General features: G+C 30.5%; 1 protein-coding gene across 3 annotated transcripts in view; it reads left to right on the forward strand.

Annotated features, from left to right (window-relative positions):
• The window catches only part of LOC129981898 (protein tyrosine phosphatase domain-containing protein 1-like), a 168,332-nt gene that overhangs the window by 114,609 nt on the left and 38,649 nt on the right, over positions 1–15,074 (forward strand). Inside the window, exon 1 of one of the 3 annotated variants that reach the window (XM_056092945.1) lies at positions 6,081–6,153. The exons of the other annotated variants lie outside the window; for them this stretch is intronic. The gene's annotated coding sequence lies outside the window, so the exon portion shown is untranslated. Of the gene's footprint in view, positions 1–6,080; positions 6,154–15,074 lie in introns of those variants that run through there. 3 annotated transcript variants of the gene reach the window in all.

The following is a 15,074-nucleotide window of genomic DNA, read 5'->3' on the forward strand; positions in this document are numbered from 1 at the left end:
AATTCTCACCGGAGCTCCTATCAACAAACAATCTAACCGGTATCCGCCACACACACCCGTGCAACTGTTTCCACTCTCTTCACTTCATCTCCTTTTTACAATGCTTCCGGAACAGCTATGTGGAGACGAGGGGCATGACAAGGGGGGGGGGGGTTTCGAGCACAAGGTCTGAAATGTGGAAATTCGTTAAATTCTCTAGTTGGAATTTTTTTTTTTTGACGATTACAAAATTTTCTCTTTGTATACTTTATATACGAGAAATAAAAACCAGTCGTTACCTGCATAGAGTGGAGCATAAAATTCCTAGATAAAAATTAAATATTTACAATGTAAAGGCAGGAGAAACATTTAGTTTCCAAAATTCCATATAAAGAACATGAAATGATTTACTGTCGAAAAAAATAAAAGAATATTACAATGGTCAACTAATGGTACCGCAGCCAAAAATATAAAAATGACAGGTTTAGTATTTTGTTCAGATTTCATTGAATTATTCTCTCCGCATTTCCCTTTAACATATTTCTAGATTGAAGTTTCTACAAGATAATTGTGAATATCTTTTTCTCTTGCTAAATTCAGACAATATATCGAGTTAAAAATATCTTTTGCCATTTTGTTTGTTCTTTTTTCGTCTCATTCGCAGTCCATTAGGTTAATGAAAGTATTGAAACTTCAGTCCGCCGCTTGTTGCACCTGACTTAACAAATTGAAATTTTTTGCAAGTCTGCACGAAAGGTAATTAATAACTTTTGCCATTTTGTTTGATAATAAAAACTCTATTAAAAGGTGGTTGAGATTACCATTTCGATTTTTAATAATTACAAAAAAGAAATTTTTCTTTTTAAAAATTCGTTTTTATACTCTATCAAATATTGTAATCTTTAAAAGAATTCGAGTTCACGTTTATGACGAATTTTTACGTTTCAGATCTTCCTGAAAGTCTGAGTCCTTGTGTCTGAGTCCAAAAAACAAGCTTTTGGAATAATCTCTACATTAATGAATACTAAAATTTTAAAACTCAATGAACTAGAGAAGGAAAATTTGGTCTGGAATCTTAACACCAAATTTCTGGATTGCGATTACAAATTTGGCCGAAATCCGTAGAACTAAATTCTGTGCATCTCTTCACATGCACGTGAGCATGATACCTCAAAAATACTAAGAGATATATTTATGAAATTTGGTATGTAGATTTTTCGCCAGAATTATATACATTTAACAAGTTTTTGACCAAATTTGCACAAAGGAGATTATTTTATATAGGAAATATTTATGCAACAAACTGCACTATGCATATTTACATATTCGTGTGTATATAAATGCGATGATAGCAAAAAAAAAACTTTTCTAATTTGATTTATGATATTGCTCCCAAAATTGCAGATTTGTGCCAAATTTCTTATCCTTTCGGTGGTAAAAAAGGCATCCAAAACGAATACACAATTTTCTTCATTACATATTGATGCGTCACTATAAGCGAAGATTTTGGTATTGGTCTTTACGCTTGCGAACTGCATGATTTTAGCGGGTTTTCAACATCATTCCTCTTTTGTATCTACATCCCCTATATAATGTTACGAATTTGTAATATTATTTCCCTGCTCATGCAATTTCGTAATATGGTATACAGTTTTAGAAATAACTCTGGTGGTAGCTGATTGGATGTCAAATCAAGCCTTGGTGAGAAATTTCATGACCATTTAGCCATTTGGCGACAAAAAAAAAATACAGACATTGCTGGAATTTTAGTGATATCTCAAATAGGAGAGACGATACGATATATTTCTATTACGATATATTTTCCGGCTATGAAAAGCCTAGAGATAGAGTAATGAAGCAATTGAGTTGAGCTCAAGTGAGTAGTTGAGCGAAGTCTCTCATTTGAATGTCGATCGCAAGTTAATTTTCTCTGTGCACTTTGAACTGTGGCGGTTATTTACTAGAGATTTGCTTTTTATATGCTGTTGATTTCTGCACGTACTGCTTTGTGTAAACTTTGTTTCTATTTAATTTGTATTTCGTGCTTTCATGCAGAATTAAGTTTCGTTATTGAGTTTGCTGGATTTTTTTCACCATTTTCCCATTTTTTCGTAACAATATTCAGGAGATGTAGAAAAGAATAGTGGTAGAATAGAAAAAAAAAAGTGCAGGATTTTCTAAATAGGCTAGAAAGTCAAGAGGAGACCACACTTACTACTTTACATACTGATTAACTGATACTTACTGATACAAGCAAGGAAATAGATAAGCTTAAATTCGGTGTAGTGATAACATTTCATATGATTGCACATTTACATTCAAATTAGCATACCATATAGATAATTTCATTACGCATTTCCTTGCATTTCGTCCAGATACATCCTGTATGATTTGCTACGACATCCTCCTACAAGATGTCACATTGGCATTGCTAATTGAAAGAGAACCATTGACTCCAATGTCATTTTTACTGAGGCTGCTTTCTTAAAGCCCATTTTTCAAATGCAAATTTTAACATCTTTAACGTCGATTCATTTTCTTATGCAAATAAAAGCTATTTTTTTCATTCTCGTAAATGAAACGGATATAAAACGAAAGTGTTTAATAACTAACAAAATCTGCCCTAGCTATTTGATATACAGTAGCCTCCCGATTATCCGCGGGCGAGTTATCCGCGCCTGCCGCACTAAGTTTTTTTTTTTTTTTTGCTTCCAAGCAAAGAGAAAATGCTTCCAAATCAAGAAGCAAAAAAAAATGACTGATTTCTTCAAAAAGGTGTAGTTTTACAGTTATACTTTTGTAATTATATAATACATTACAGTGTTAAAACAGTACATATGTATTACTTTCTTCTGTGTATCCTTGACGCCTCTCGTAAGTACAAAGCACTTTTCTGTTTTCATTAACAAAATGCATTTTAGGTTAGTTTTGAGTGATATACTAAAATAGTAAGCGTTAGTTAAACATTTCCTGCTGTTTATTTTACGTTTTATTGTACATAAAACGATTTTTCAAAGTTGGAATGACTGTTTTCTCTTTCGCTATACTCGTTTTTAGCTTTTTTCGGATTATCCGCGATTTTTGTTATCCGCGGCTGCCGCGCCACCCAATTCCGCGGATAATCGGGAGTGTACTGTAGTTCCTTGTTTTAGACTTGCCTGAGGCTAATTTTTTTTTGTTCTATTTATATGGCTAACAATGACACTTCAAAATTGTATTTATTTTATGTTTTTATGCTAAGAATTATATAGGCAATTTTTATAAGGTTTCTCTGGGGGGGGGGAGGATCTTATTTTACTAATTTATTGTTTTTTATTGAAAGTTTTATTTATCACTTACTTACATCAATGTTTTATTTAGTCATTTCCGTTCCTTTTTTTATAAGTTAATTGTCATTTTTATCATTAATATTTATAATGGCTTTTCTTTTATTTATTGATATTCGTTTCCTTTTCAACGGCGGATTCAATTGTTGACACGTATCAGGTTTTAATTGTTGGATAGATACTATTACTTTATTCATACCTACGCTTGCCAGAAAAAGTCTACTTACAAACGCTCAGTAAACATTTTAGAGAGAGCAAAAGCATATTATAGTGGCAATATTAATTCAATTTTTATTTAAAGTATTTCTTGAATAATTCATTAAATATCAATAACAATTTCAGAAACATAATACTCATTATTTTAAAGTAGTAGTAATAATAATTTAAAATTACATATAAAGTTACAGCAAACGTTTGCGAGCAGATGAAAAAAATCTTCAAAAAATAACTTCCTTGGACTGTGAATTAAACTTCAATATCTGTTTGGATAAATTTTGTGCCTAAGAACCTCTGTCAATCATTTAGGCATAGATTGGACTAGCCTGGTGGTTTCTTCAGACGAAATATTATTGCACTTCATTATAATCACTCTTTTCAGCATATCTTTCGATGTTATGTTATGTTTCCGAATCTTGCGTTACAATAAATCCCATAAATGTTCGATGGGCTAAATGTTCTGGCGATTGGGGAGGAGTGTGCAACTTATTTTTGACTCTGTACAACAGCCAGAGTTTTACGTTGTAGGGAATGTGTTTGTTGAAATCAAAAATCATCGCCAAGGTTCAAATCTTGTGCGCTCAGTTTCAAATTTAAAAAAAAAATATTTTAAGATATCCCATATGATCTAATATTGAATCTTTAAAAGTTAATCGACCTACTCCACTTGCTGCCATGCACCCTCTAATCACTACGCCACCTCCACCGTGTTTAACTGTAGGCACAAGATGTTGCTTCTCAAAAACCGTACCTTGTTTTCTCCACACAATTTTACGCCTTTTGATGCCAAAGATACAAAACTTGCTTTCACCCGAGAATATTACTTTTCTCCAAAACTCAGAAGGTTTATTTACATATTCATTGACAAAATTTAAACGTTTTTGCTTTTTGACAGCTGAAATGTGTGACTTTCTACGAGCTACACGGCTATTACTATTACTATTTAAGGTGCAGTAATATTTGGTTTTAAACGTACGGATCTCAGGATATATCTCTTTTCTCGTACAGTCAATTTAGTGGCGGCCCTTACTTGGCTTTGAGATAACAGATTTCGATGTAAATATTGATCATTCTTTGGATAGAAGAATGCGTTCTTCCAACTTTTGCCAATTGCTCGAAAAGTTTTACTTCATTCTTTAGTCTTAAAATTATTTTCTTTCCTCCGGAGTAATCTCTTTTCCTTTAGAATCCATTTTAAGTCAAACATAATATGTACTATCTTTTATCATAACAACAAAACCATGTTTTTTATTCTATTTTTGTATTTCCAGCAGTGTTAAAACGAATAAGTGGTAAAAAATAAACGCAGACTATATTTCACATCATGCAAGTTCACGGAGGCTAAAAAAATAAAGATAAGATTGCAAATATCATTTTAATTTGTATCTGTATGCAGACTTTTTTCTTATAACTTTTTGTGTAATTATAAATTATTATTATTATTATTTTAAAACAATGTGTGTTATATTTTTGAAATTGTTATTGATATTTAATGAATTGTTCAAGAAATATTTTAAATAAAACTAAAATTAATATTGTCTCTATAATATATTTTTATTCTCTCTAGAATGTTTACTGCGCGTTTCTTCTCAGATTTTTTCTGGTATGTGAAGACAATAACTCAAAAATGCAATAAGATAAATAGGTATATAATAGTAAAAATAGCTTCATATCAGAACGATAAATGTCTTTCTAATTTTTGATACATCAAAAGGAAGGCCGCCTTTCGTTTTTTATGGGTATGCGAGTGTATAACATAAAAAATGAAATTTGGCCTTGATGCTAAAATAGTTATCTATAGCAAATCTGAGATGATGTAAATCAAATCGTTAAAATCTCAAATCTCTGATTTTAGATCAGAAGATTCAGAGTTCAAATCACGTCCGGATCACCACTTATTGGGAGTAGAAAAATCCCACTTTTAAATGTCAGGAACTACAAAGAAAGAGCCTAAGTCATTAATAAGAATAAGACAATTATTTGTTTTACTCCATCCCCCCCCCCCAAAAAAAATGAACAAGTAGAGGTTTCTTTTTCAAACTGGGAAAAATATTAAATTCCAGCCAACCAGTTGACATTGTGAGTAGTGAAAATCGTTACAGTCTAGCTGAAGGAAGCATTCCTGCTATTTCAGCTACAATATTTTTTTTTTAATATCAAAAACCAATTTAATACAGGTTTTCAAAATTTTTTTTATCAGACTTCATTTATTGGTTCTTTATATTAAAATAAGTTATTAATATAATTTTTAAACTTGCCGGTAGGTTACTGATCGCTGCCCACATTTCAGAATTGTAATCCAATATTAACTGACTTTTCGTTTTGAAAATGCGATTGTGATCTCTCTTTTCTTTGTTCAAAATACGGCTTCGGAATCCAACTGTAAGACTTCTTTGGCGTTGAATGATGCGACAAGTTTTCACTCCAGTTTCACTAATCATACGCATACGTTGAAGTGTTTCTCTATTCGAAGGGCCTGTTCAATATTCCTAAAACTTAAAATTTAAATTTGATTTTATTTTGCAAGAAAAATTATAACAGCTTCGAAGTAATAAGCAACTAAGAGATGCGAGTGCTGGATATTGATGATGCAACAGTGGATTATCCAAATTGTAAAGAATATTTTTAACAGGTAAAAGCTAATATGGCTAATTATTAATTATAATTAGCTAATTTTTTCAGTTTTTACTCATTATTTATGCTGCCTGATAACTATTAAACAAGGGCAATGGTAATAATTCATTAGAAATGTCTTTAAGTGTGTAATATTAAATCAGTAAAAGAATGAGAAAATTTCATGTCAGAAAAATAATTTTAATTATTTCATTAATAGTTTAAATAAATTTATTTGAATTGCAGTAGTGCTAAGGATTATTTAAAAAGGCATTTGAAAATAGTTGTTTATTATTAAGTTTCATAATAAATAGCCTTTAATCTTAATAAACTAGCATTTTAATTGTCAACTCTTAATGATAGTATTTACTTTGCATTTGTACGAAAAATAAGTGGACATATTTATTGAAATTAATTGCGAACTATCATTTTTTGGATTTCAGATTAATTTTCAGAATGAAATTAAAAATGTCTACATAAATTTTAACCCAAAATCGAATGGATCACAAACTGTTATCAGCAATGCTCATTACATAGAAGTTAATCTTTTAAATAAATGCAACATAAGAAATTAAATTGAAAGATAAATCTTAAAATAAATCTTAAAATGCGGTTATTTTTAGCTAATTAATTCCTTATTGAAAACCACGTCCAAATACAATTTACAGACAACATATGGATTTAAAATATCTAATTTTAAGAAATCGGTTTATTTTATTTAAAAAATGTTGCTTTGTTGTTAATTCTTCATTGTCCTCATGTAGTTTACAAGCATTATATTGACAGCAAATAACTTATTTTAAGAAAGTCGTTTATTTTATACTGTTAATAAGAGTGTTTTTAATTTAATTTCATAATAAGATTATTGCAATGCTGAGAGAAATTGTTATTTATTTTGTACATACGTATTTGTAAATTGAGTCTTTATGCCTAGCTACTATACAAAAATCATTTTTTATACTTTTTGTATACGTTGCACAGAAAGAAAAAAAAATATTATTGAAAAATTTTGGTCCCGAGTTTTTGAAGAAACATCTCGTTTCAAATCTTTCTCTACAACAGTTTTGAAATTATGCTTGTCTGTATGTCTATGAACGCACGGTAATTCACCAACACAACATGTTACAGGTATTGGATTTAGTATGTGGTCTTTTTCCAAATCAAATTATGAATAGAACCCATCTGTAGAAAATCTGTCTGCTTGCTTGTTCGGCTGTTCATCCACCATGATAGTTTGAAAACAAAAGAAGTAGATAAACGAAGTTAAGCGTGTACATATTTTTTTGTCAGTTCATAATTTTATGAACATGTAAGTGCAATAACTCGAAATTGCAATGGCACACGCAAATGAAATTTAGAACATTATCTTGTCACCAAAATTGTAAATACTATATTTCGAATCCAGTAGGTGTAAAGGAAGAAATACCAAATCTTCTATTTTATTCTTTGTAAAATTAAATACAAATTGTTCCATATTGTGTAGCATATGAGAAGGTCGATTTGAGGTCGAAAAAATACCTAATTAGCTATTTTCTTCTTTGAAAAATTAAATACAAACTGTTCCATATTGTGTAGCATATGAGAAGGTCGATTTGAGGTCGAAGAAATACCTAATTAGCTATTTTCTTCTTTGAAAAATTAAATACAAATTGTTCCATATTGTGTAGCATATGAGAAGGTCGATTTGAGGTCGAAGAAATACCTAATTAGCTATTTTCTTCTTTGAAAAATTAAATACAAACTGTTCCATATTGTGTAGCATATGAGAAGGTCGATTTGAGGTCGAAGAAATACCTAATTAGCTATTTTCTTCTTTGAAAAATTAAATACAAATTGTTCCATATTGTGTAGCATATGAGAAGGTCGATTTGAGGTCGAAGAAATACCTAATTAGCTATTTTCTTCTTTGAAAAATTAAATACAAATTGTTCCATATTGTGTAGCATATGAGAAGGTCGATTTGAGGTCCAAGAAATACCTAATTAGCTATTTTCTTCTTTGAAAAATTAAATACAAATTGTTCCATATTGTGTAGCATATGAGAAGGTTGATTTGAGGTCTGTTGGTTATTAATATTAAAGAAAAATTTACAAAGTGAAGTATATTTATTCTTTGTGTATTTGATATAAGTATCGTCGATAAGACATATATCTCAATCTTTTTATTACACAAAATTTGTAATAATACCTAGATTTTTATTCAATTATTCAAGAACAGAAAAAATTCTATTTATTATATGTCTCGTAATTCTGTTTCTTACTCTCGTAAATTAATATATAATTCATTTTAAGAGTAAATAAATGATAACAAATTAAGATATATCAATAACCCTGATATTTATATATATATATATATATATATATATATATATATATATATATAATATAGTACAATACTGAGTTATTCAACAGTATTTGAAATATTGTATAATAGTGTTGAGTATTGAAAAAATATAATACTGTATATTATTGTGAAACATGCTGTATTACCTAAGAATAAAAGAAATCCATTTCAGATACATTAATAATATTAAATAGTACTTTGGCATATATGAATTATGATAAGGATTTGAGATAAGTCAAACATTTCATGTATGTATATATGTACAAATACTGAGGTTGATAAACAATATTTGCAATGTTATATAATATTGTTAAATATTAAAATATATAATATTGCTTTCACAATATTGTGCAGCATGCCGTGTTACCTAGGAATAAGAGAAATCAATGTCAGATGCCTTAGTAATATTAGATATTAATTTGAGGTATATGAATTATGATGATAATAATTTGAAATATGTCAACCATTTCGTATATGTATCAATTTCATGATAGATTTTATGCAGTGAGTTATACAATCAAATGAGTTATACATATATGTCAATTATAATCGATATCAATTTTAGATATACCAATTATGATTATAACTTGAGATTTATCATTATATAAATTTCACAGGTTACCAAATATTATAGATATCAATTATGATAATTGTCAAATCATATCATGTATTGTATGAGTTGTGTAGATGAATCAAGTATTATATGAGCTACATAAATGGATCAAGTATGACAGCGATTCTCAGCCTGTGGGGCGCGCGCCCCTAGGGGCCGCGAGCACACTAGAGGTGGGGGCGCGAGAATATCCAAGAGAAAATATTATTTTAAAAAATTGATTAACTTACTGAAAGGAAAGCACACATACACATAGAAACCAAATACATTTCGACATATTTAATAACTTATTAAAGTAAAACTTACTTAATCAAAACATACTAAATTAAAAGCAAATTTAATAATTATTAGTGACTTTCTTGGGCTTGTCTTGCAAAGTAAAGTTTTTCGAAAGAAGGCTTAGTATTAGAAATAGCCACTCTCAGTTCTGTTTCTATATTTTGTCTTCAAAGAAGCCACAGTAGAAAATTCTGTTTCACAAAAGTTAGATGTTGAAAATGGTAATAAAATGTGAAATGCCCTTGTTTTTATTGCAGAAAAATCATCCTTACTCCTGCCCAAAATTCAAATAGCGATTTATTACTAAATTGTCATTTAGTTTCGCCACTTATCGGGAAGACTATGAATTTTTCTTCCTCATCAATTGAGAGTCTTTCGGGAGTCTTACGAAATGGATCCCTAACCCACTCGTAACTTGCTATCAGTTTGTCGTCAGCAAGAAAATATTTTTTTTTAATTCTTTACCAGCATGGCTAAAAGATTTCCAATAGTTACAAAACAACTTTTAAATATTCTTCTTCAGCCTTGTAAGTTTTAGTGCAATCATCCACATTTGCAAATATTGTTAGGTTTTTTGCTTTAAATTTCTGCTCCGCAATTCCAATTTTCTACAAAAAACATTAACTTTATCACTCGTATCCAACATATGTGTATTTGCTCCTTGGAGTTGAAGATTCAAGTTATTTAATTTTCCGAATATGTCGACCAAGTACCTCAATTTCATCACAAATAAACCATCGCGAAAAATATCGGCCTCTGGTCTGTTTTCTTCTGCTAGGAAATTGGCGGTTTCTTCTCTTTAATAATAAACACGTTGCAAGAATTTCCCACGTGATGAACATCTTGCCTCGCAATAAAATAGTAATGCTGAATGTACTGAAACCCATGTCTTTATAAAGAGAGGAAAAGATTCTCAATTTCAGGGTTCTCATTTTTATATAATTTACTACGGTTACAACCGTAGTTAACACAATATTCAGACCAGAACTCATTGCTTTCGAAACGAAAGCTTCTCTGTGTCACGCAACTTCGAGAAAAGTTGACACTGTACATCTTCGGCTATATCGTCAATTCGACGAGCAATAGTATCATTTGAAAGAGGTATGGACTGCAATTGTTTTGAAAAATTATCTCCAAACATAGTTTCTACAATCTCAATTGCTGATAGCAAAATAAGCTCTTCACCAATGGTGTGAGGTTCTTTACATCTGGCTATTTTATATGAACTTTGTAAGATGCAATTAAAGCTTTTTTTATTCACAGACAAAGTTTCTTTAAAAATGATTTTTGCTTTTTATATGATTTTAATTCGAAGAATTCTCTGGGTTTGTTGACGTACTCACTATGAAGCATTTCCAAATGTCGTTTAAGTTAATTAGGTTTCATGCTGTCTGCGGCCAACAGTTTTGAGAAAATGATACACACGGGCCTTTCTTCTTCATTTACTTCAGCACTGGTAAACACAAAATTTAAGAATTCTTGAGAATATTTTCCTGATTTTATTGTCGGAACCACGCTCGTCTGTGTACTTGTTGATACGTGACTATTGTCTAATGCTTGTTTACTTCCGCTTAAAAAATTATCCATGAGTCTCCATAAATCTACTGCCGTGAATATTTAATATGATGAATTGTAATTAACACGAAAACACATATAACATGCACATTCACTATAGATTCGATAGCGATAAAAGGATCGACTCGAATAAGACTAGCTGGAATTGAAACTTGCGTTATCGAACATTTTCCTTCTTCCTATGAGAAAACATTTGCTCCTCGCATGCTCGAGACGGCATAGGTCGTGTGGATTCCCTTCCACAAACATTGCTTATTTTTTTCATTTTTGTTTAGTCATGCTTCTGTTTTATTTCTTTTATTATTCAAAATATATATTTGGAGTTTCTAAATTTAGCTCACCCCGTCTAGATTAACTTTCATTAACGATTTTTTTTTTTTTTTACTTTCATATTCTTTTAACGTTATCTCCCTGTTTGGCTTTCATTTCAAATATAATATTTAAATTTTCCCCGCTTTCATTCGCTTCATCTGTTCACCGCCCGCTTGTCCAAAATGCAAGATGTGGTTTCTCGCCAACGTTGGCTCACTTTTACTCTTTTTTTGGCAGTTAGTTAAAAATAATTCAAAAACAGAATCCAAAATACTCAATATACATTATTGTTGTGTACATTTTATTGTAAGCGGGGGGCGCGATGAAAATTATGATTGGAAACTGGGCATCAAATACTGAAAGGTTGAGAAACGCTGAAGTATGATATGAAATGTATAGATACATAAATTATGACAGATATCGAATTTAGATATATCAATTATAATAATTATTTGATATGTAATTGTTTCATGAGTTGTATGATATGTCAGGTAATATCGAAATAGTATAAATATCCGAGATAGAGAAAAACGATCGACCCAAAGCAGATATAGATTAATGTACAATCAAGCTAAATTCCGTACATAAAAACTAATCAGTCAAATACGGCAGAAGTTTTTTTTTTTATTCGCTGTATTATATGACTTCAAGCAGCATTGATAAAATATATAATACAATTTACGTGTAATAACTGAGAATTTATAATTAAAGCAAATCTACAATTAATCTTTTGCACTCGGAAAAGTAATTCGATACTACTAATACCTACCTTGTTTAGTGCTCCGAAAAATAAAAATGTATATTTGTTTTAAGTTGAATTTCAAGTAATCTACATCTTATGCATGCTTACAACTCTGCATGCATTTTTAACAATAAAAATTAAAATAAACAAATAAATAAAAGGTGAAAATGATGCACCCTCTTGAATGGGGAATAAGAGTCTCCCTCCGAGGGCAAAGGGGAGGCCGCGGTGGCCTGGTGGTAAGGTCTCGGCTTCGGAACCGGAGGGCTTCAGGTTCGAGACCCGATTCCACCGAAGAACCGTCGTGTAAGGGGGTCTGTTGCACGTTAAATCCGTCCTGACCAAACGTCCTCCCGCTGGTGTGGTGTGGAGAGGGGGTGCCAATTCAGGTGTCGTCCTCGTCATCTGACCGCGGTTCAAAAGGATGAGGTCCGTCCCAAAATAGCCCTAATGTTGCTTCAAACGGGACATTAATATAACTGAACTAAACTAAAAACCGAGTGCAAAGGGTTAAAACAAAATCTAGTGCTTGAAATTTAAAATGTAAAATAACTAACATAAGATATAAAGTAATAATAATAAAAGATAAATACATCAGAAAAATGTATGTAAATAAAAAATGAATCACAGAAATATAAAGAATAGTATAATAAGCTAAATAAAAGATAATTAAAATACTATCAACAATAATAAAAAGAAGTAACATATGTGACATATTTAGGAGTACATAATAAGGCTCAAAATTTCAATATGTTAACTCTGACTGTTATTATGTTATATATTTCCACAATAACATTTCCATGTGTTTTGTACAATATTATTGATCCAAATTTTTCCCATCTTCTGATGAATTAATCTCAAAATTCCCATAATTCTATTATTATTTCGAAATAATGTTTGCCTTATTATTCTATACCGTGGACATTTATAAATGTAATGTCCCACGCTTCCTTCATTAGTACCACCATTACGGTTGATATATCTATGCATAATAGATCAAATATGACAAATCAAATATGACAAATATTAATTCCAGATGTATCAGCATATTTATTTGATATGTATATATATACAGGGTGTCTCAAAAACCTTGACCGCGGATTTTATTCCTTAAATATTGATCACAGACATATACTGTAAATTACAAAGTTGCGTAAAAAAAGGTTCAAAATGTTATGAAATCGATTAAAATTTTCAGGGGATTAAACTTCAAAAAATACAAAATTTAAATTTTTATACGGACCCGGTACAAAAAACATCCCAGTGAGTAAAATGTGCTCCGTCCTCTAATAAGGTCATGTAAACTTTTAGAATTTTATCATGAAAACTCTCAAAGATATGTTAAAACAAAGTTGGTGAAGGGTTATTCACAAATTAAAAAGCAAATGTTTACAGCTTCAGTGCAGATGACGCGACGCAGGAATGCATCCTAAGGATATAAAATATGCTTGATATCTTTAGTTTTAAATACAAATTTTAAAATCTATGCTTCCTGAAAAATACTTTAAAATTTTATACCATGAATTACAAAATATAACTTAAAAATAGCACAGACAATGAACTTATAAAAAAAAACTTATGTAATCTTTCCTTTAAGTTATTATTTCTACAAATTTTTAATACTTTTGAACCCATAAATAGCAAAATTATTATTTATTTATTCAATCATTACTTTCTTTGTTAATTTGTATACGACCCCTAAAACACGACCCGGCATGATTTTTTTCACTTTACGAACTCATATCCAGGCATCGAAAAGTGGTTTAAATCAGCATTTATGTATTTTCATATCTTTGAGACTTTTTGTGATAAATAGCTGAAATTTTGACATGACCTTATTAGAAGATGGGACACATTTTACTCTTTGGGAATTTTTTTGTACGGGTTCTGTATACAAATTTAAATTTTTTATTTTTTGAAATTTTATCCTCTGAAGATTTTAATCGATTTCCTAACATTTTACACCTTTTTTTTACGCATCTTTGTAATTTACATTATATGTCTATGATCAATATTTAAGGAATAAAAGCCGCGGACAAGGTTTTTGAGACACCCTGTATACCAGGTGGCTGTGTTCGCTACTGCTAGCTAAACCCTATAATTGCTTTGCAGTCATTTTTTTTTTACCTTATACCTTTGAGAGAGATTTCTTGTGATGGGCAAAAAGTAGCCATCGCAAACAAAGAATTGCATGACCGAATATTTTCGCGAAAATTAATAGCATCGGAATAACTACTAAGCAAAATAACTTTTATTGTCTCGGAATAAATAACATCAACGAGTTCAGCTTTACTGTGATGTGTTGAGTTTAGGTCTGCCATGCTCTGCAAGAAATGAAAGATCACCACAATCTGTACTTTCCTTACTGAATATACCAATTAATAAACAGAATGAATCGTCTAATAAAATCTCTCCTAGATAAGGGACAGGCATTTAGTCGATCGTGATCGACCAGTGGATTACCAAGACATTTTTAGGGTGACCGGTTTTACTAAGTCCTAAGATGAGCGTACTAAAAGAAATATATTTAAGGAACATTATATTCTGTTTATCTCTTGAGGAAAACGGCGTTTTACTCTTTCAATATGACATAATTTTAAAAGCACGTTGTTCAGAACCTAGGAATAACTTTTGGAATCTAACGGTCGAAGTAAAGTATCCTAATTTGAAAAAAATTGCATATTATTTAACATCGTTCTTTGGCTGTACCTGCCTGTGAGAATCCGCATTTTCAACGACGAATATAATGAAGACAAAATATCGTTCCCATCTCACAGACGGCCACTTAGAATCGTGTGCAAGATTAGCAATTACTAATTATACTCGAGATTGGCTCTACTCTAGTATACTCAGAGTATACTCTTCTACTAACTGTAATTACGAGAACAAGCTTTAGATGAAAATGATTTATTTTTATTGCATTTTGAATTGTTTGATATTAATTACGTCATTTGATATTATTATATTTGTGGTTATTATTATTATGTTTTATCTTACTATAATTATAATCAATATAAATATAAATTTAACATAATAAATATAATACATTATAACAATTATAACAAACTTATTTATA

This window comes from Argiope bruennichi, chromosome 8 (genome assembly GCF_947563725.1).
Source record: "Argiope bruennichi chromosome 8, qqArgBrue1.1, whole genome shotgun sequence".
Lineage (NCBI taxonomy): Eukaryota > Metazoa > Arthropoda > Arachnida > Araneae > Araneidae > Argiope > Argiope bruennichi.